This window comes from Pongo abelii, chromosome 16, assembly GCF_028885655.2.
Source record: "Pongo abelii isolate AG06213 chromosome 16, NHGRI_mPonAbe1-v2.0_pri, whole genome shotgun sequence".
Taxonomy (NCBI): Eukaryota; Metazoa; Chordata; class Mammalia; order Primates; family Hominidae; genus Pongo; species Pongo abelii.
This window is the reverse complement of record NC_072001.2, coordinates 78665926-78686199: the sequence shown is the minus strand read 5'-3', so window position 1 is coordinate 78686199 and position 20274 is coordinate 78665926. Positions and strand designations below refer to the sequence as shown.

The 20274-nt window shown below is 50.5% G+C and overlaps 1 protein-coding gene across 11 annotated transcripts in view; it reads left to right on the top strand.

Annotated features, from left to right (window-relative positions):
• Positions 1-4564: 4564 nt before the first annotated feature.
• SIN3A (SIN3 transcription regulator family member A) overlaps positions 4565-20274 on the top strand; it is an 84173-nt gene continuing 68463 nt past the window's right edge. Inside the window, exon 1 of one of the 11 annotated variants that reach the window (XM_024232879.3) lies at positions 4565-4646. The gene's annotated coding sequence lies outside the window, so the exon portion shown is untranslated. Of the gene's footprint in view, positions 4800-4941; positions 4964-5386; positions 5726-6110; positions 6598-8764; positions 9039-12275; positions 12392-13853; positions 14210-20274 lie in introns of those variants that run through there. The other 10 variants (XM_024232878.3, XM_024232881.3, XM_063716231.1 and 7 more) reach the window with 10 other exon arrangements.

The window sequence follows — 20274 nt, the reverse complement described above, 5'->3', positions numbered from 1 at the left end:
ATTTCTCCTAGGAGGGCCCTTACCCAAATCCACTTAATTTTATTTTAATTATTATCATTATTATTATTTTTACCTATACCAGTTGGTTCACAAAGTCCACTTAGTTTTGTCTTCACTGATAGGGTAGTGGGGGGAGTAGCATGGATGTAACCCCTCAGTGCAGCTGGCAGCTGGAGGGACAATGTCACCAAATCAAGGGTTCTCTTTCCCAAAGAATGCGGGACCTGCCGTGCTGTCCAGGTGTCAACATACTGAGTCAGAAACCATCACTGGACCCCTTCCAAAGGGCCCCCTGTACCTGACTGCAGTGAGCTCTGGGGACACAGAGGTGAATCAAAGTGTCTGTCCTCAAGAAACTCAGTCTGCCAAGTGTTCAGGAGGAGGTCTCCACCAGGGTGGCACACATAGGACCATGGGCAGTGTCAGCAAAGCCTGGTTCTCTGAGTGGAGGTAACTGTTCCAGTTGCAAATCCTCCATGAGTAACTGCATGCACAGCACAACACGTGCTGCCTAGTATCACTGTCAAATGCTGGGTCTTTGGCTTCCACAGCAGCTCAGAACCTTACCAGGTGATAAAGCACACTTTATCATCACATTTGGTCCTCATAACAGGGCAAGGATTGCTATGTTATCCTCTTATATAGGAGAGGAAGCTGATTCACAGATAAGAAGGGACTAAGTGGGAACCAGGGGACTCAACTTCCAGACTAGTTCTTTCTGCTCCACCAATCTGCCTCATCTCACTTTGACACAGTATCTGTTATGCCTTCAGCTAGAGCCCCTTAAGAAATTAAGAAATAGAGCAGGAATTTGAGATGGGGATCCAGACATCAGGGGATTGGTTCTTTTTTTTTTTTTTTTTTTTTTTTGAGACGGAGTTTCATTCTTCCCTGCCCAGGCTGGAGTGAGGTGGCATGATCTTGGCTCATTGCAACTTCCACCTCCCGGGTTCAAGTGATTCTCCTGCCTCAGCCTCCTGAGTAGCTGGGATTATATGCACCCACCACCACGCCCAGCTAATTTTTCTATTTTTAGTAGAGACGGGGTTTCGCCATGTTGGCCAGGCTGGTCTTGGACTCCTGACCTCAGGTGATCCAACCACCTGGGCCTCCCAAAGTGCTAGGATTACAGGTGTGAGGCACTGCACCTGGCTGGGTTCTTTTTGAGACTCTGTCTCAAAAAAAACTCTCAAAGAGTTTCACTCTTCTGCCCAGGCTGGAGTGAAGTGGCGCGATCTAGGCTCACTGCAACCTCCACCTGCCAGGTTCAAACAATTCTCCTGCCTCAGCCTCCCAAGTAGCTAGGACTGTAGGCATGTTGCCACCATGGACAGCTATTTTTTTTTTTTTTTTTTGAGACAGGGTTTTGCTCTTGCCACCCAGGCTGGAGTGCAGTGATGTGATCTCGGTTCACTGCAACCTCCACCTCCCACGATCAAGCGATTCTCCTGCCTCAGCCTCCCAAGTAGCTTGGACTGTAGGCATGTGCCACCACACACAGCTAATTATTTTTTTTGAGATGGAGTTTCACTCTTATCGCCCAGGCTGGAGTGCAGTGGTGCAATCTCAGCTCACTACAACCTCCGCCTCCTGGGTTCAAGTGATTCTCCTGCCTCAGCCTCCCGAGTAGCTGGGATTACAGGCGCCCACCACCATGCCCAGCTAATTTTTTTGTATTATTAGTAGAGATGGGGTTTCTTCATGTTGGCCAGGCTGGTCTCGAACTCCTGGCCTCAGGTGATCCGCCTTCAGGTGATCCTGATGTCAGGTGATTGGCCTTCCAAAGTCTTCGGATTACAGGCATGAGCCACAGCGCCCAGCCCACGCACAGCTAATTTTTAAATATTTTGTAGAGACAGGGTCTTGCTATGTTGCCCAGCTGGGATCTCTGTTCTGAAGAAAAACTTGGTCCTCACCCTAGGGAGGATGAACCTCAACCTCCATGGCTCTGCCAGGGTAGGCCTCCCGCTGAACACATAGTCCTTATCTCCTGGCCTTTCCCTCTCCATACTTGTCGCCCAGTGATTCAATTGACTGAGCTACTGCCCATTTTCCAGTCTCCAGACTCCACTTGGGGTGACCCACTGCCCTTCCAAAATCAGTAGTTCTTCCCACCTACCCTGTCTCCTCAGTGGCAAGCTTCCCCCACCTGGATCCTATGTGAGGTCCTTAGAGTCTATCTTTTTTTCTTTTTCTTTTTTTTTTTTTTTGAGACGGAGTCTTGCTCTGTCGCCCAGGCTGGAGTGCAGTGGCGTGATCTTGGCTCACTGCAAGCTCTGCCTCCCGAGTTTACGCTATTCTTCTGCCTCAGCCTCCCAAGTAGCTGGGACTACAGGTGCCCGCCACCACGCCCGGCTAATTTTTTGTATTTTTTAGTAGAGACGGGGTCTCACTGTGTTAGCCAGGATGGTCTTGATCTCCTAACCTTGTGATCTGCCCACCTTGGACTCCCAAAGTGCTGAGATTACAGGCGTGAGCCACCGTGCCCGGCTGAGTCTATCTTTCCATTCCAATTTCCACCCCCATTTCACAGGGAAACTGAGGCTCAGAGGGAGGAAGAGACTTGCCTAAGACTATAACACCAGTCACTGACCATGCTAAGTGTAGAACTCAGATTACCTAACTAGTAGCCTCAAGCTCTATCAACTCTTCACACAGCAGGCCACAGGCTACTTCTTTCCCTCTACTAGCCACACTGAATCACTCACCTACTCCCCTTGAGTCTTTCTCAAATACAGGCTCTCCTTCAATATTCTTCTCACCGGCTGGGCGCGGTGGCTCATGCCTGTAATCTCAGCACTTTGGGAGGCCAAGGCGGGTGGATCACAAGGTCAGGAGTTGGAGAACAACCTGGCCAACATAGTGAAACCCCATCTCTACTAAAAATACAAAAATTAGCCGAGTGTGGTGGCACACGCCTGTAGCCTGTATTCCCAGCTACTCGGGAGGCTGAGGCGGGAGAATCACTTGAACCTGGGAGGCGGAGGTTGCAGTGAGCTAAGACCATGCCATTGCACTCCAGCCTGGGTGACAGAGTGAGACTTCGTCTCAAAAAAAAAAATAAAATTCTTCTCACCCACTGTCACTGTTCTGGTCAATCCTCCTTCCGTGTCTCCTGAATTATTGGGATAGACTTCCCAATAATTTCTTTACCGGCAGCAGGCCTTCATTCTGCCCATTGGATGCCAAGGTCCTTCACATTCTGCACACCCCACCTTATCCACATTAACTTCCTTTCCTCAATGCCTCAACAAACAGATTTTTTTGTTTTGTTTTGTTTCACATTGTGTGCTCTGGCTCTAGGCTCAGCTCTCTGGAATACAGACATGTGGGGTGGCTTCTGTCCCCTAGAAACTCCTTTTGGTTAGAAGTTATGATAAAGCAAATGAGGCAAGGAAGGATCTGAGTCAAAGCTTTGACTTGAGGGCTGCTGAAGGTGGGGAAAGCTTTCGGATTGGGTGGCTTTGATAGAGAAAAGAAGCCTTCTCTTTCCCCAGCTATTCCTTCCACAAGAGGCACTTCTGTGGTCTCCAAATGCAGTATTACAACAGCCTCTGGGCCTCCCCTTGCTGCCTATAGGCACTTCTCTCTCAGTGCATCGTCAGAACCCATCTTTCTGCCAGGGTGCCAAACATCTTACACTATAGTTCTGGGTCTGTGGGCCTTGTGACCGTGCTGCCTGCACATTCTGCTGCGCACGTCCAAGAATTTTACTCAACTAAAAGTCTTAAACTGTTTGTTCCATCTCCCCACCCCTCCTTTTTTATTACTACAGCCACATATGAAGGTCCTTTTTTGCATTTATCCCTTTGTGTCCTTTGCTGAAAATGACCTGCCCCCTCCAATTCTGCTGGATGAAATCTTTAAGATCCAACTTGAATGCCACCTCCTTCATGAAAACCTTTCCCAATTTTCCTTCAGCGAGAAGGAATCTCTCTTCTCTGAGCTCCTATTTACATACACATTCCTATTTTCATACACATTCCTGCCTTGCCTTAGTTCCTTACGTAGAATCTCCTCGGCTGAATCTGGAGCCCTTGGAGGGGTAGAGTAAGCATGTCATCCAGTCTGTAATTGCACCCGGCAGCAGGTACGTATGAATGTCTGCCTCACCCACAGTAGGTGCTCAGACAAGTGCCTATTGCCCGCGGACGCAGGGCTTCCTGTTTACATCACTCATTTTTAGGCGCCTAACAGAGCGGACCGAACACGGTTAGGTCACACAACCACAGGAGTCTGCCCACTCCAGCCAGTGGCTAGGGTCCTCCTACCCTCCTCTCTCCTACCTAGTTCCAAATGGGTTGTGTGTGTGAAGGAAGTTGGGGCTGGGTAGCCCCGCTGGCTCCTCCTACGCGTCCACCCAGCGGATCTCCGAGTCCCAGGCGGCCTCCCTCCAGTCCGAGGACCTCAAGAAACTCGAGTCGGCAGCAATGGAGCTATATGGGCCTCTACCACGGATGCGTCTCCCACTCGCGTTTAGTTTAATTAATTAATTTATATTTTTTGGAAGGAGGGGGCGTTCAATGAAGGGGAAGAGGCGGGGCGAAGGGCGGAGGCGGGCCCAGGGTGACTGACGTGAGCGCTGGGGAGCCAATGGCCCGTGGGGGGCGTTCCCCCCATTCAGGACTCCTCGCCTGGCTCGGAAGGTATGTTAAACAGCTGCTTTTAATTTGGTCCCCCCAATCTCAGGCGTTTGGGGGGCTAGTCCGCCGGCCGCTCGGTCTGGCCGGCCCGACGTGGTGGGGGCCCCGCGGGCTCTGGGACCGAGCTGAGGGGAGGCTCGGAGTTCCGCGGCGGAGGTAGGCGAGGGACAGGCCAGGAAGGAGAGCTCTTGGCGCCGCCCGCTCGCCAGTGTGTGTGTTTCCCAGCCGGGCCGGAGCCGTGGGAGAGGGGTGGGCCTGGCCTGGGGTCGTCCCTGCGCCGGCCGTGTAGCCTAGTTTATCTCACCGAGCAGTCGGTTTCGGTAGGTTTTGGCGGCGGACTGGAGAAGGGGCGGGCAGGAGACCCCCGGCTCCTGTTGTGCCGTTTTTTTAAAAAGAAAAATACTGGAAAGAAAAGGGGGATTCCGCACACCGACTAGAACTGGGCCAGAGCTGCGGCGTGCGGGCTCGGCAGGGGGCGGCGGCTCGAGCATGGTTGGCGGGGCCCACTGAGCTCGCGGTGCCCGGAGTTGCTCGAGAGCTGGAGTTAGCGAGCGAGCCGGGGCCCGCGGCTTTCCTGGCTACCCACGCTGGACAAGGGCGGCAGCCGCCCCGAGGGTTTTGTTTTTGCCCGCAAACTTGGAGGGGGCGGTGGGCGCGCTCCGGAGAGGCGCGGGCACTGTGGGCCCGCGGTTGTTATGGACTCTGGGGGCGGGAGCAACACCGGACTTGCGGGAGGGGCGGCCGGGGGCGGGAGAGGCCACCGGAAAGAGCCTCTGCGCCTCGCCGCTAGCCCTGCGAGCTACCAGGTCTCCAAACTCCCTGGCCGTGGCGGTCGAGTCAGCATTCGGTGCCGGAACCCGTCAGGCCGCGACCCGGCAAGGAGCTCGCACTGGTGGTGCGGAAAACCCCCAGGAACTCGGCGGCTTCGCCCCGCGGCCCCGGCTGATCCCTTTGCAAACATGGAGCTGCCTGCTTCCCCGCCCACCCCAAGGCGGCGGCGGCGACTGCTGCTCTCTTCCCCTCCCCCGACCGTGCCGCCGCCGGGCTCCCCCTTCCCGCGAGGTGCCGCTGCGGACCGCTCGGTGCGGATGGGGCGGGGGCGGGGGCGGGGGCGGGGGCGGGGGCGCGGGCGCGGGCGCGGGCGTGTGCGCGCCCACGAGGGGTGGCCTGAAAGGGGCAGTGAAGGTCGGAAACTGGGAAAACAGTCTCCACGCTCGGAATCGGGAAAAGGAAATGCATCAGCGGGCGGGGAGGGGCGCGGGGGGCGCGCCTGTCAGCCGGGATGGCGGCCGCGGGCGGGTAGGCGGGGCGCCGGCGGGAACCGTCCCGGCCAGGCGGGGCGACGCCGGGAGAGGTGGCGCAGGGGCCCAGTCCACCGAGCGCCGGGCGGCCCCTGCCTGCACTCCTCGGCCCAGACTGTTTACTATCTACTCCGCCGGCGGCTTGTGCAACCCGCCTGAAGGGGAGCTGAGGGGCGGGCCCGTTTCCTCTCTCCCACCCACCTCGGGCTCGCCCGGAGGCCCCGCCTTCTCTTGTCTTCCACTGGCTGGGCGAGACTCCCTTTTTTTCCCTTTCTCGGATGTGGATTGGATGACATTCTCCCGAGCTCCGCCTATCGGGAGGCCGGGCTGGAGTTTAAGTTGCTAGGATTTTTTTTCCGCGGAGGGAGGAGGGAGGGTTCTTGCGGTTGACGTGAGGCGCAAGGTCCCGCCCCCGCCTCTGATTGGTGAGAGGGGTAGCCCGGCCTCCTCCGGCGGAGAGAGCTGGGAGGGGAAGTCCACCCTTGTTCCCCGCCTCCCTCCTTCGCTCCTGAGCGCGCTCCGCACATGTGTGAGGCCCGCCTAGCTCCTTCGAACTGCCCTCCCGCCCGGAAGTCCTAGGCTCGGCGCCCTTGGCGAGGGGGGCGGGGAGAGCCGAGAAGCCACACAAAGGTTCCACCGAGGCTCGAGACCTGGTAGCCTTCGGGGTGAAGCCAGGGGATTACAGTTTGGAGTGGATTTCGGGAGCGAAACTCCGGAGGTTCTGCTGGGTTTGAGATCTGCCCTTCGGGGCCGGGGCCAAGTACTAAAGTTCTAACCCTGTCGCTTGGCTATTTCTGTGCCCCTTGACTTCCCTGAGCTTAAGCTCGAGAACTCTGCAGACGCTGGAAGTGTCTGTTCTTCCCTAGGCATGGTAGCGGCTGTCCTTAGTTGGCTGTATCTGAGACTCTGACAACCTAGTGCCCTGGCCTGGGGCCCTTAGGCGAGATCCAGCGCAGGTGGTACCCTGTGTTCACGGGAAGTCGTGGGCGGCCCAGTGCTGGCTTGGGTTCTGAGTAGTTCTTGATACCATGGTGGGAATGCCCTGTGGTACTCAGTCTAGTGGTGGACGGCGGCGCAAAGTTAAAAGTAGCCTTGGGTCAGTTCTGCTGGAGTGCCGCTTCCTCCTAACCTTCGAGCAGTTTGTCCCTGGGGTCGCTTCGTTGGTCTGACTTATTTTTAGAGCTCTGTCGTGGGGCAGGGCTTGGCTACTGGTGAGGCTGCTCCCACCTGTCGGCTACCCTTGGAGTTCACAATTCGCTGCTGTGGTTTCGCGGCTCGAAGCCATCGCTGGAGTCAGGCCCACCTGCTGCCAGAGCTCGTTTCTGGCCGTTTCCGCTGGATTGCAGAGGGAGGACAGTGTTGGACCTAGGAGTGGGTTCCCTGGGCGTGTCTCTTGGGGTCTTAGCTCTCTAGGAGGAGGGTTCTACTTCTTCGGGAGAGCGGTAACAACGTAATCTCGTCCTCTCTCCTGGCGCTGAGAGAGCGCCCCCCAAAGTAAGATCAGCGTCAGGCCCACGCCCTATTTGGTGAATAAATAAAAGCAAACTAGGAATTGAAAGCACTTTGTCTCACTGTGTGTTCGAGGCACTGTTACCTACACAGAGAGGGCACAGGGACTGCTATTAACACTCCTGGCCAAGGAGAAGGTGAACAGCCGTTATCTTATGTCCCCAACTACGGAAATTTTGTCCATTCTCTGAGTGTGGCATGTCCCCAAGATTAATTTATGCCGTGGACTGTTTTGGTGTTTTCCTTTCCTTTCTCAGTTCTGAGGATGCCTCCAGGTCCACCCGGGAGATCGTGAGTACCTTGTGCCTCACGCTCCGCCTTCCGGAGGCTTGCCAGGGCGGTGGCTGTTAGAGCCCGCCTCTCTTTTGGTTATCTCCGCCCTCTTAGGACTGCATATTCAGCTCTAGAGAGTTTACTTCTCCGCCTATGTCTCCAGACCTTAGTTCTGTACTCGGCTGAAAGGAGTTGCCAGCTGCTCCGGATATTTGTGTTTACAAGGACGCAGTGTGTAGAATGTAAACTGTAAAGATAACTGGATGGGAGGATGAGTTCTCATTCTCTCATTTTTTTTGTAAGGGAGTCTTCCATGGTGGGCTGCCTTTCCTTCAAATCCTAGGGTATGGAGTCTCCGCTGATGAGCTCCGCTCCCCCTCCTGTCTCGGGCCCTGGAACTCCGAGCTTCAGTCTCTAGTGTAAACATTCCACAAAAGGACTGCAAAGGTTCAGCCTTCTCGCGCAGGGTGGAATTAGTTCCTTCCTAGACGGGCGCCCTGGCCAATGGAGGGTCCCACCAGCGCCAAGATATCCAATCCGACTCTTGGGGCGGGGCCTGGCCCGGCAGTGCGGTAGGCGGAGCCTGTTTCACTTACAGACATTTTACCCCACATCGGTTACTTACCTTACTGGGGCGGTGGGAGAGCCAGGGGTAGCCTTCCAATGCGATGACCAGCGGAGGCGGGAGCCAACTTGTTAGGCCTGTGGCTGAGACGCTGCAGGGCGGGTTATGTGGTGTCCTCCAATGAGACAGGAAGAGCTTCCCCGCTTCCTCCAATAGTGTTGGGGCTCGGGGGTGGGCTTCAGCAGTCCGTCTCCAATAGGCGGGGTTGAGTTAGGGTAGCTCCCCGCCAATAGGGGCGTGGAGAAGGTGAGCGGCTCCCCCTCCCCTCCCAGTCGAGGGGGAAGGGGCGGGAAAATCATAAGACAGGGCTCGGTGGTTGGCTGAGTCTTTGACGGGCGGGTATTGCGTCCTGTGTTGGAACGAAGCTGAGTCTTCCCTCTGCGGGGCGGGGTCGGGGGAGTGGGCGGGATTTCCCGGGTAACAGAGAAGCGGCCGCGGCGGTAGAGGCGGCGGAGACGGTTTCTCCATCTTCCCCCCTCCCCTTCCCCCCTCGGAGTTTCCCTCCCTCCCTCCCTCCCTCCTTCCCAGTCTGGGCACCGGGGCCTGTGACCGCTTCGTTAGTGGAGAGGTAGCTGGCAGTCCGCTTCGGCGGGCCTGTGCCCCGCGCCGTTCTCGGGGCCTCCTTGCTGAGCTCGCGGCTCACGCCGAGAGGGACACGCAGTGACGAGCGGCCGAAGCAGCTTTGCGGTGAGAGCACGCTGGGCCGGGGGCCGGGCGGGAGCCTGGTGGCGGGTAACGCCGGACTCGAGGGTGTGTATTTTTAGGGGGGGGGCTGACCTCCTCGGCTTCCCGTAGAGCAGACGGGCGGGAGGTGTGTGGCTGTGTGAGGGGGGGTGGGGGGGCGGAGCGGGGTTGCTCTCCGCGCGGGAGGGGGAGGAGAGCGTAGTCCCGGTGCGCGCGGAGGGGGGCGGGCTCTCGCGCCGCCGCTCAGAGGCGGGGCCGGCGCGCGCGTGCGATTGTGGAGAAAGGGGCGGGGCCGGCTTCGCGCTGAGTGCGGTTTGCGGCCGACCACCCTCTCCCCTCCTCCTGGGGTGGGCGGGGCCTCGGGCTGGCGGCCGTGCTCTGGCCTGCTGGGGTCGGGGACGGGTAGGAGGGGTCTCCCGCGTGTAGATTCAGGGCGCGGCAGGGAGAGGGCGTGAAGTCTGAGTTCCTCCGCCTTCTTGGGATCCGGTTGGTCGGAGGGGCCGTACTGATCTGTGATGCCACTCCCCTTGGCCGTCCCCCTCCCCCCCACCCCGCCCCGGCCCCGGGTTTCCGCCTCCTTGGCAGTGAGGCGGTGCTAGGGAAAGCCCGCTGTCGGGTCTGGCTGGGAGTCTCGGCGCCTAGATCTGCCCCGCCCTATGTCTCCGTGGGGAGGGAGGGGCACCCGCCGACTGGGAGCTGCGGAGGTGTGAGGACTTACTCTTGTGGCTGGGTTATGCCTTCTGCTTAGGGGCACAAGGGCCCTGTGCCGGAGCTACTTTCTCCGCTTTGCTCCATGCAGCGTGTCTGGCACCGTGGAGCCAGGAGAGTGGGAGCATGGTCACCCCCACTCCCCTCTTGGTTGTAACTATTGGGGCGAAGTACCCAAGGTTCTCTTGTAGGAGCGTGCGTGGCTGGTGCTGGAACCCTAGTTCCGCGGTGGTGATGGTAGGGGAGGGGCAGGGAGTCATCAGAGACTAGAAATGTGGCGGAGGAAAAACCTTCCCTGGGGTTCCCTTGATGTTCAGTTACCGTGGCTGTACGGGGCGGGGCTTCCTTTGAGCCAATGGGTGGTGGGTAGTAGGCTTGGCGTCTGTTTCGGTGCGTTAGGACTTTAAACCAAGTTAGCCTTGAAAAGGCAGTGGAAGCTCCTCCTCTTTACAAGGCTGAGATTTATAACAGGAAAGTTTGGATTTATATTTTAATCTCAAAACTGGTCTGTTTATAAAGTAGTTTTTTTTTTAAGAACTCAGACTTTGAATAAAATACTCCGATATCTCTGACACTTGTATTTTTGAATGCTTTCATTGTGCAGATGGTTCTGCTATATAAGCTTAGTTACCCGGGCGGGCGCGGTGGCTCATGCCTGTAATCCTAGCACTTTGGGAGGCCGAGGCAGGTGGATCACTTGAGGTCAGGAGTTCGAGACCAGCCAGGCTTACATGGCGAAACCCTGTTTCTACTAAAAATACAAAAAATAGCTGGGCGTGGTGGCAAGCGCCTGTAATCCCAGCTACTGGGGAGGCTGAGGCAGGAGAATCACTTGAACCCAGGAGGCGAGGTTGCAGTGAGCCGAGATGGGGCCATTGCACTGTAGCCTGGGCGACAGGAGCAAAACTCCGCCTCAAAAAACAAACAAAAAACTTGGTTTCCTAAAGAATTTGCTATTAAGGTAACTATAGGTGAAAAGTCTTTTCTTTCTGATTTTATGTAATTATGTTAGACCATCTAGACCACTTTCTATTTATAGTCTACATAGTACAGTGTTGTTGCCCTTTTTATTTCAGAGTAGGGTGAAGTTGTGGATCAGGGTAGCCTTCTGTATGTGACTTCTGTTGCATTGCCCTCCAGCCTGTATTGGAGAGTTGCCTTAGGACATTTCAGATTTAGATGGCAGAACCACATTAGATGACGTTTTTGCTTTCACTTGATACATTATCTTTTCCTATTGAGAGAAATTATTTCAATGTTTTTCACATTTTTCATGAGAAAAATAAACATGGAACCAATGTTTATTTATGCAGTAATGTCTAAATGAGCCTCTGGTTAATTATCTGAAGTGAAATTCTATATTTGTGCTTTGGTTAGTAGGGCCTGAGTGGTACCCTGTGCTATATTTATGTGAAAAGGATAGGTAGGTCCTACCTTCTCTGCTAAGGAAGTTGCAAAAGCAACAGCATTTTAGTTTAGCTAATGATGGCTGTAATAGAATTGGTGGGGAGACAAAAAATCCAGGTGATTTTTTTCTGATGCCATAAACTGAGAGAGATAGTGGAGAACTATTGACCATTGAGGAAAATTTGGGCTACATATAGTATTTCCCACGATTTGCAGTGCTGTATACTGGAGAACACGGAAGAGTCTATAAGGATTCAAGTAAGAACCTGGTTTTGCTGTATTAGGAATGTTTTCATAAATGCTTCATAATCTCCAGATAATTATTTTATATACTATAATTTTATTCAGAGATAAATAGCTTAGAAAGATTGGCACTTCGTAATTAAGAGGGTTTTAATAATTTACATACAGAGAAAGACTTTTTTTCTTTTTTAAGGAAGGAGGTGTGTAGTAATTTGACAAGATTCCTGGTGAAGTATAATTCTTTTTACATCTTCAGTGTGAGCAGACAAGACACTGGAGAGCTGTGCATGGCAGATGTTAGTACCTGGGAATTTTAACTGGAATTAAGAGGTTATATCCATGGCATTCAGTAGTTTAGCATAGTGCTTTTCATGGCTTTCTCTCTTTTCTGGGCAATTCCACCAGCCAAGAGTTTGTGAAGCTTTACTTTCTGTAGGCCTTTAAAAAAATACATAGTATATGCTTTTTCAAAATACACGCTCCTTGCCCCTTGAAAAATAAAAGCTGGTATTTATTGAGCACTTACTGTGTCACAGATACTGTGTTAGGCACTAGACTTTTTTTTGAGACAGAGTCCTGCTCCGTCTCCCAGGCTGGAGTGCAGTGGTGCAATCTCAGCTCACTGCAACTTCCGCCTCCGGGGTTCTAGCGATTGTCCTGCCTCAGCCTCCACGAAGAAGAAGCTGGGGCGCCACCACGCTTGGCTAAGTTTTGTACTTTTAGTAGAGACAGGGTTTCACCATGTTGGTCAGGTTGGTCTCGGACTCCTGACCTCATAATCTGCCCGCCTCAGCTTCCCAAAGTACTGGGATTACGGGCATGATCCACTGTACCCGGCTGCATAATGTCTTTTTTTCTCATGTCTTTTTTTTTTTAGATGAAGTCTCGCTCTGTCACCAGGCTGGAGTGCAGTGGCATGATCACAGCTCACTGCAGTGTTGATCTTCTGGACTTGAGCGACCCTCCTACCTTAGCCTCCCATGTAGCTGGGACTACAGGTGTGTGCCACCACGCACCTGGTTAATTTTTTTTATATTTTTATAGAGATGAAGTCCTGTTATGTTGCCCAGGCTGGTCTCGAACTCCTGGGCTCAAGAGATCCTTCTGCCTCAGCCTCTGAAAGTGCTAGGATTACAGACGTGAGCCACCGTGCCCAGTCATTGGTGGCAGTTTCTAACTGATGTATTTCTTATTTGCCCCTTTTGCTTTTGTTTTCCCTACCCACTTCTTGTCTTGTGTGCTTGTATGTTACCCATATTTCTCAGCATGACAGTGGACCTTTCATGAGTCTTCTTGGTGTCCTCCAGGGCTAGGCTTGCTGACATATGGGCTATTGGAGGATATGCAGGTCCACATCCTTTATTTGCAGTTCTGAAATGCAAGAGTTTTTGTTTTTTGGTAAGTCTAGTTCCACAACTAGTTCCACAACTGACCTGGGCTATCCTGCATGATGCAGAAATGTGACTGCTTGATTATGGGGAGCTACTCAGCCCTAGCTGGGAGAGAGAGATGATACAGTATATGTACCATATTACCTTTCTAAAATCCAAACAATGCTGATGACTCTCTAACGGGGATCTCTCCCTCTACCATAGACTGATATGTCTAGTGGCCCACTCAAGGTCTCCACTGGATGTCTCCTCTTGGATAACTAAGAGACATTGTTGACTTTCCTGTGTCTTTTTCATATGTGGTCCATCAGTACATTTTATTGCTTTATATTCAAAATACTATCCAGAATTAGACCACTCAGGATCTGCATCTCCACGGCCCTAGTCAGCGCCTGTGCGTCTCTAGCTTGGATTCTATTCTCCTTGTTTTGTTACTGTGGCTCTTAAATGTGTTCTCAACATAGCAACCCAAATGATTCTTTTGAAACCTAAGTCATACCATGTCACTTCTCTGCTTAAAACCATTCAGTGGCTTTCCATTTCAGTCTGAGTATTAAACCTGAGTCCTTATTAAGATATGTCTGTAATGAGCCGGGCGCGGTGGCCCATGCCTGTAATCCCAGCACTTTGGGAGGCCGAGGCGGGCGGATCATGAGGTCAGGAGATCGAGACCATCCTGGCTAACACGGTCTCTACTAAAAAAATACAAGAGTTAGCCGGGCATGGTGGCACACGCACCTGTAGTCCCAGCTACTCGGGAGGTTGAGGCAGGAGAATGGTGTGAACCTGGGAGGTGGAGCTTGCAGTGAGCCGAGATCGTGCCACTGCACTCTAGCCTGGGCGACAGAGCGAGACTCTGTCTCAAAAGAAAAAAAAAAAAAAGATATGTCTGTCATTTCAGCATTTTGGGAGCTCAAGTGGGAAGATTGTTTGAGGCCAGGACTTTGAGACCAGTTTGGGCATCATAACAAGACCCTGTCTCTATAAAAAAATTAAAAATTAGCCAAGCATGCTGGCGCGTGCCTGTAGTCCCAGTTACTTGAGAGGCTGAGGCAGGAGGATTGCTTGAGCTCAGGAGCTTGAGGCTGCAGTGAGCCATGACTGTGCCACTGCACCCCAGCCTTGACGACAAAATGAGACCCTGTGTCAAAAAAGAAAAAAACACCTGTAAGAACAAATCTGATGTACCCTCTGCCTGCCACCCTTATCCTAATACCTCTCTGACTACATTTCTGACTAGTCCTTCTTTCGTTTTTCTTCAGCTACCCAGCCTTCATGCTGTTTTGGAAAATGTCAAGCACGTGTGAACCCTCACAAAGACATGAGGGTCTTTGCGGTTGCTGTCCCCTCTGCCTAGAAGGCTTCCTCCACTAATTTCTGCATGACTAGCTCCCTCACTTCCTTTATTTAGAAGTTACCTTATCAGTAGGTATTATCTGACCATTCTTATCTACAATTTCAAAAACTCTTCCTTGCCTTTTGTTCTTGATACCTGTCACTGCCTACTATTCTAAATATTATACTTTGTCTATTGTGTCATCTTTCACTAAAGTATAAGCTTCTTGAGGGAAGGGATTTTTGTTTACCGTTGTATCTCCAGCTCCTAAAACACCTGGTGCATAGTATGTGCTCAGTAAATATTAGAGAATGTATACATGAATGAATGATTTGGTTTCCACCACAGACAAGACAAAGCAGTATGCTGAGCATAGTAGAGGATACATAGATGGTTAAAGATGTTATGTGCCCATGTTTGTGTGGGAGCAGAAGAGCTAATGGGATAAAAGCAGTGTGAGATATGAGTGACACATCCACCTGTCCTTTCAAGAACCATCTCAAGTTTTATTCTTTGTAATGCTCTTTTTCTTTTCTTTTCTTTCTTTTCTTTTTTTTTTTTTTTTTTTTTTTTTTTGTTGAGACAAGGTCTCACTGTGTTGCCCAGGTTAGAGTGCAGTGGTACTGTCTCAGCTCATTACACACACACACATACACACACCCAGCTTCAAGTGATTCTCCTGCCTCAGCCTCCCAAGCAGCTGGGATTACAGGCATGTGCCACTACACCCGGCTATTTATTTATTTATTTATTTTGAGATGTAGTTTTGCTCTGTCTCCCAGGCTGGAGTGCAGTGGTGCAATCTCAGCTCGTCACAATCTCAGCTCACCGCAACCTCCATCTCCTGGGTTCAAGTGATTCTTCTGCCTTAGCCTCCCGAATAGCTGGGATTACAGGCACCTACCAGCACGCCTGGCTAATTTTTTTTTTTTTTTTTTTTGAGACAGTGTCTCGCTCTGTCACCCAGGCTGGAGTACAGTGGCGCGATCTCAGCTCACTGCAATCTCCCCCTCCCAGGTTCAAGCAGTTCTCCTGTCTCAGCCTCCTGAGTAGCTGGGATCACAGGCGCCACCACCATGCCTGGCTAATTTTTTGTATTTTTAGTAGAGACAGGGTTTTATCACGTTGGCCAGCCTTGTCTTGAACTCCTGACCTCAGGTGATCCACCTGCCTTGGCCTCCCGAAGTGCTGGGATTACAGGCATGAGCCACTGCACCTGGCCTTATAGATATTTTGAAAGATTATATTTCTTATATTAAATAGAGATAGGGTCTTACCATGTTGCTCAGGCTGGTCTTCCTGGACTCAAGCAATCCACCTGCCTCAGACACCCAAAGTGCTGGGATTACAGGTGTTAGCCACCATGCCTAGCCTAATACTTAATTTTTAAAAAACTTTTTGTTTGGAAATAATTTTAGACTTCAAAGAGAGTTGCAAAAATAATACAAATAATAGCCCTATAATCTTCACCTAGATTCCCCAAGTGCATCTTTTAAAACCACGATACAATGATCAAATCAGAAAATTAACATTGATAACAATTATTAATACATTTTGAATTTAACTAAATTTCTGTTCATTTTCTACCTACAGTAGTAAGAAATGTCTATGTAACATCAGTGTCACCGAACTCTGTATTGCCCAGATTGGTCTCAAACTCCTGGGCTCAAGCAGTCTGCCCACCTCGGCCTCCCAAAGTGCTGGGATTACAGGCCTGAGCCACCGTACCTGGTCTGGACTCAATTTTAGTTTTTGAGTTTTTTTTTTTTTTAAAGCAGTACTAACTACTTGTAAAGATGTATATTTCATGACTTTTATTTATTGGAGGTCTTCAAAACAGCAAAGAGAAAATTTATTTTTATTATTAATTTTATTTTTGAGATGGGGTCTTGTTCCATCCCCAGGCTGGAGTGCAGTAGTGCGATCTTGGCTCACTGCAACCTCCGCCTCCTGGGTTCAAGCGGTTCTCCTGCCTCAGCCTCCCGAGTAGCTGGGATTACAGGTGTGTACCACCATACCCGGCTAATTTTTGTATTTTTAGTAGAAATGGGGTTTCACCATATTGGCAAGGCTGGCCTCGAACTCCTTACCTCTCAAAGTGCTGGGATTACAGGCATGAGTCACCATGCCTAGCCTGAAAATTTATTTTTTTCCCAAAGGAATAAACTCATTTTAGCTATTACCACTTGTACATCTAAACAATATTATGGAGTTTTACTGATCTTATTTTTCCTGTATATTGAAATGTTTTGGTATTTCATCATCCTAGGAATTATTTCATCATTACTCATCAATTCCCAAATATGCTAAAGAGGACTAAAATAATATGACAAAGGGAGAATTATAGAATTGCTTAAAAGGATATGCAGTAGTGAAATAAATCATTAGTTTTACACTTCAGTTTTTAGAGATGGGACCTCGCTTTGTTGCCCAGGCTGAAGTGCAGTGATACGATCATAGCTCACTGCAGCCTCAAACTTCTGGGCTCAAGTGATCTTCCCGCCTAAGCATCCTGGGTAGCTGGGACTATAGGTGTGCACCACGGCCCTTCAGTTTTCTTACTGCTTTTCCCAAAACTTACAGCAACTTTTTTTTTTCTTTTTGGATACAGGGTCTCACTCTGTCACCCAGGCTGGAGTGCAGTGGCGCAATCTCAGTTCACTGCAACCTTCGCCTCCCAGACTCAAGCAATCTCACCTCAGCCCTCCAAGTAGCTGGGACTACAGGCATGTGCCACCACACCTGGCTAATTTTTGTATTTTTTTTTGTATACAGAACGTTTCGCCACGTTGTCTAGGCTAGTCTCGAACTCCTGGGCTCAAACAATCCGCCCACCTTAGCCTCCCAAAGTGCTGGGATTCCAGGCATGAGCCAGCATGCCCAGCCTACAGCATCTTTCAAGAAAGTATAAAAGAAGTTGGGAGATACTATCTTAAACATTATGTAAGATGTTAACATTTGGAGAATCTAGGTGAAGGAGTACATGGTAATTTTTATACTGTTTTTCAACTTTCAAGCTTTCACTGGACATATTTAAAAATCCATAGTTTTTCATCTTCCTCCTATAATGGCAAAGAGAAGAAAACTGACCACAGAAGACATTTCAGAGGAACTAGTAGATGAATGCTGTGTGACAGTAGTACTCTAGACTGTTAGGATGATGGTAAAGTTACATAAACCAAGTTGTAAAATAAGAGTCTTCAGCCAGGCATGGTGGCGTGCACCTATAATCCTAGCATCTTGGGAGGCTGAGACGGGAGGATCACTTGAGCCCAGTACTTCAAAACCAGGCTGGGCAACATAGCAAGATCCTGTCTCCACCCATATACATATGTGACTGTACCGTAGATGAGTTTAGAATGTGATTTTTTTTTTTTTTTTTTTTTGAGACAGAGTTTTGCTCTTATTGCCCAGGCTGGAGTGCCATGGCACAATCTTGGCTCACCGCAACCTCCGCCTCCTGGGTTCAAGGGATTCTCCTGCCTTAGCCTCCCGAGTAGCTGGGATTACAGGCATGCGCCACCATGCCTGGCTAATTTTCTGTATTTTTAATAGAAGACGGGGTTTCTCCATGTTGGTCAGGCTGGTCTCGAACTCCCAACCCCAGGTGATCCACCTGCCTTGGCCTCCCAAAGTGCTGGGATTACAGTCGTGAGCCACCATGCCCAGCGGTGATTTTTTTTTAAAGATGGGATCTATCCCACTATGTTGCCCAGGCTGGATTTAAATTCCTGAGCTCGAGCTGTTCTCCTACTTCAGTCCCCCCGAAGTAACTGGAACTACAGGCACCCAGCTAGAATGTGATTTTCTTTTTATAAGAATCAGAACTGGGCTGGGTGCAGTGGCATATGCCTGCAATCCCAACTTCTTGGGAGGCTGAGGTGGGAGGATCGCTTGAGCCCAGAAGTTCGAGACCAGCCTGGGCAACATAGTGAGACCCCATTTCTATTTTTAAGAAATGAAAAAAAAACAAAACCACTGCACTTTGCCAAAAAGATGTATGATAGTATTCTTTCATCTTTCAAGATATTTGTACACCAAAAGTTAGTTGATGCAGTTTGTAAGTGGACAGGTGCCAAAGTTATGTATATGTGTAAAGATGGTTGGAAGGAAAAATTATGTAAAAATGAAAAAAAAAATCAGATTTTTTTTTTTTTTTTTTTTTTTTGAGACAGAGTCTCACTCGTTACCCAGGCTGGAGTGCAGTGGCATGGTCTTGGCTCACTGCAACCTCCGCCTACTGGGTTCAAGCGATTCTTCTGCCTCAAGCCTCCCGAGTAGCTGGGACTACAGGTGCGTGCCACCGCACCCAGCTAATTTTTTGTAGTTTTGGTAGAGATGGGGTTTCACCGTTTTAGCCAGGATGGTCTTGATCTCCTGACCTCGTGATCCACCTGCCTCGGCCTCTGAGAGTGCTGGGATTAGAGGCGAGAGCCACCACGCTCAGCCTGGATTGTTCATTCTGATTGGCATTTATGAGTCTAAAAATGAGAATGCTTATGATTATGGAGCAAAGAAGATGACTGTTCTCTCCAGCAAAATTATGAAGTGAGTTTTCAAAGTATTTCATTTGATGGGCAGAAAGGGAAAAAAAATACCCAGAGATGATAAGCTAGAACCTTACTAGAGCTGTACCTGAAACCTGGAATCAAAATTTACAAAATGGAAGCCAAGCGTGGTGGTGTGTACCTGTTTACAGAGTGGAAGCCAAGTGTAGTGGTATACACCAGCTACGTGGGAGGCTGAGGCAGGAGGATCGCTTGTGGCCAGGAGTTCAAGACCGGCCTGTGCAATGTAGGGAGACCCTGTCTCTAAAAAAATTTTTTTTCTTATTAGCCACTCTGTAGTCCCAGCTACTCAGGAAGCTGAGGTGGGAGGATTGTTTGAGCCCAGCAGTCTTTAATGAGCTATGATTATGCCACTGTACTCTAGCCTGGGCAATAGAGCAAGACCCTGTTTTTTTTTATTTTGTTTTTTGTTTTTTTGAGACAGATTGTGGCTCTGTTGCCCACGCTGGAGTGTAGTGGCGAGATCTCGGTCAACCTCCACCTCCCAGGTTCAAGCAATTCTACTGACTCAGCTTCCTGAGTAGCTGGGATTATAGGCACACGCCACCATGCCCGGCTAATATTTTTGTATTTTTAGTAGAGATGGGGTTTCACCATGTTGGCTAGGCTGGTCTTGAGCTCCTCACCTCACGTGATCTACCCGACTTGGCCTCCCAAAGTACTGAGATTACAGGCGTGAGCCACTGCGCCTGGCCAACCCTGTTTCTTTTTCTTGTTCTTTTTTTTTTTTTTTGAGACAGTCTTCGCTCTGTCACCCAGGCTGGAGTGCAGTGGCATGATCTCAGCTCACTGCAAGCTCTGCCTCCCGGGTTCACGCCATTCTCCTGCCTGAGCCTCCCGAGCAGCTGGGACTACAGGCGCCTGCCACCATGCCTGGCTAATTTTTTGTATTTTAAGTAAAGACGGGACTTCACCGTGTTAGCCAGGGTGGTCTCGATCTCCTGATCTCGTAATCCGCCCGCCTCGGCCTTCCAAAGTGCTGGGATTACAGGCATGAGCCACCGTGCCCGACCCCTTGTTTCTTAAAAGAAAGACAAAATTTATAGAATGGCTGTGTTCCAGGTTCATGCATGACATTTGATGAGTACTTGGTTGCATTTTAAAGGATGTTGCACATTTTGGATATTTATATCTTCCAGTGTCCAGGAAAGTACGGAATAAAAATTTAGATTTGCTACTTAAGGCTGGGCATGGTGGTTCACACCTGTAATCCCAGCACTTTGGGTGGCTGAAGCAGGCAGATCACTTGAGGTCAGGAGTTTGAGACCAGCCTGGGCAACATGGCAAAACCCCTTCTCTACTAAAAATACAAAAATTAGCCAGATGTAGTGCACGCACCTGTAATTCCAGCTGCTTGGGAGGCTGAGGCACGGGAATTGCTTGAACCTGGGAGGCAGAGGTTGCAGTGAGTTGAGATTGCACCACTGCCCTCCAGCCTGGGTGACAGAGTGAGACTCTGTCTCAAAAAAAAAAATTTGCTACTTACATTCTTGTTAAAATAGCAAGTAATAATGATATGAGTTTTTTAAAAATTATTTATTTATTTATTTATTTTTGAGAGGGAGTCTCGCTCTGTTGCCCAGGCT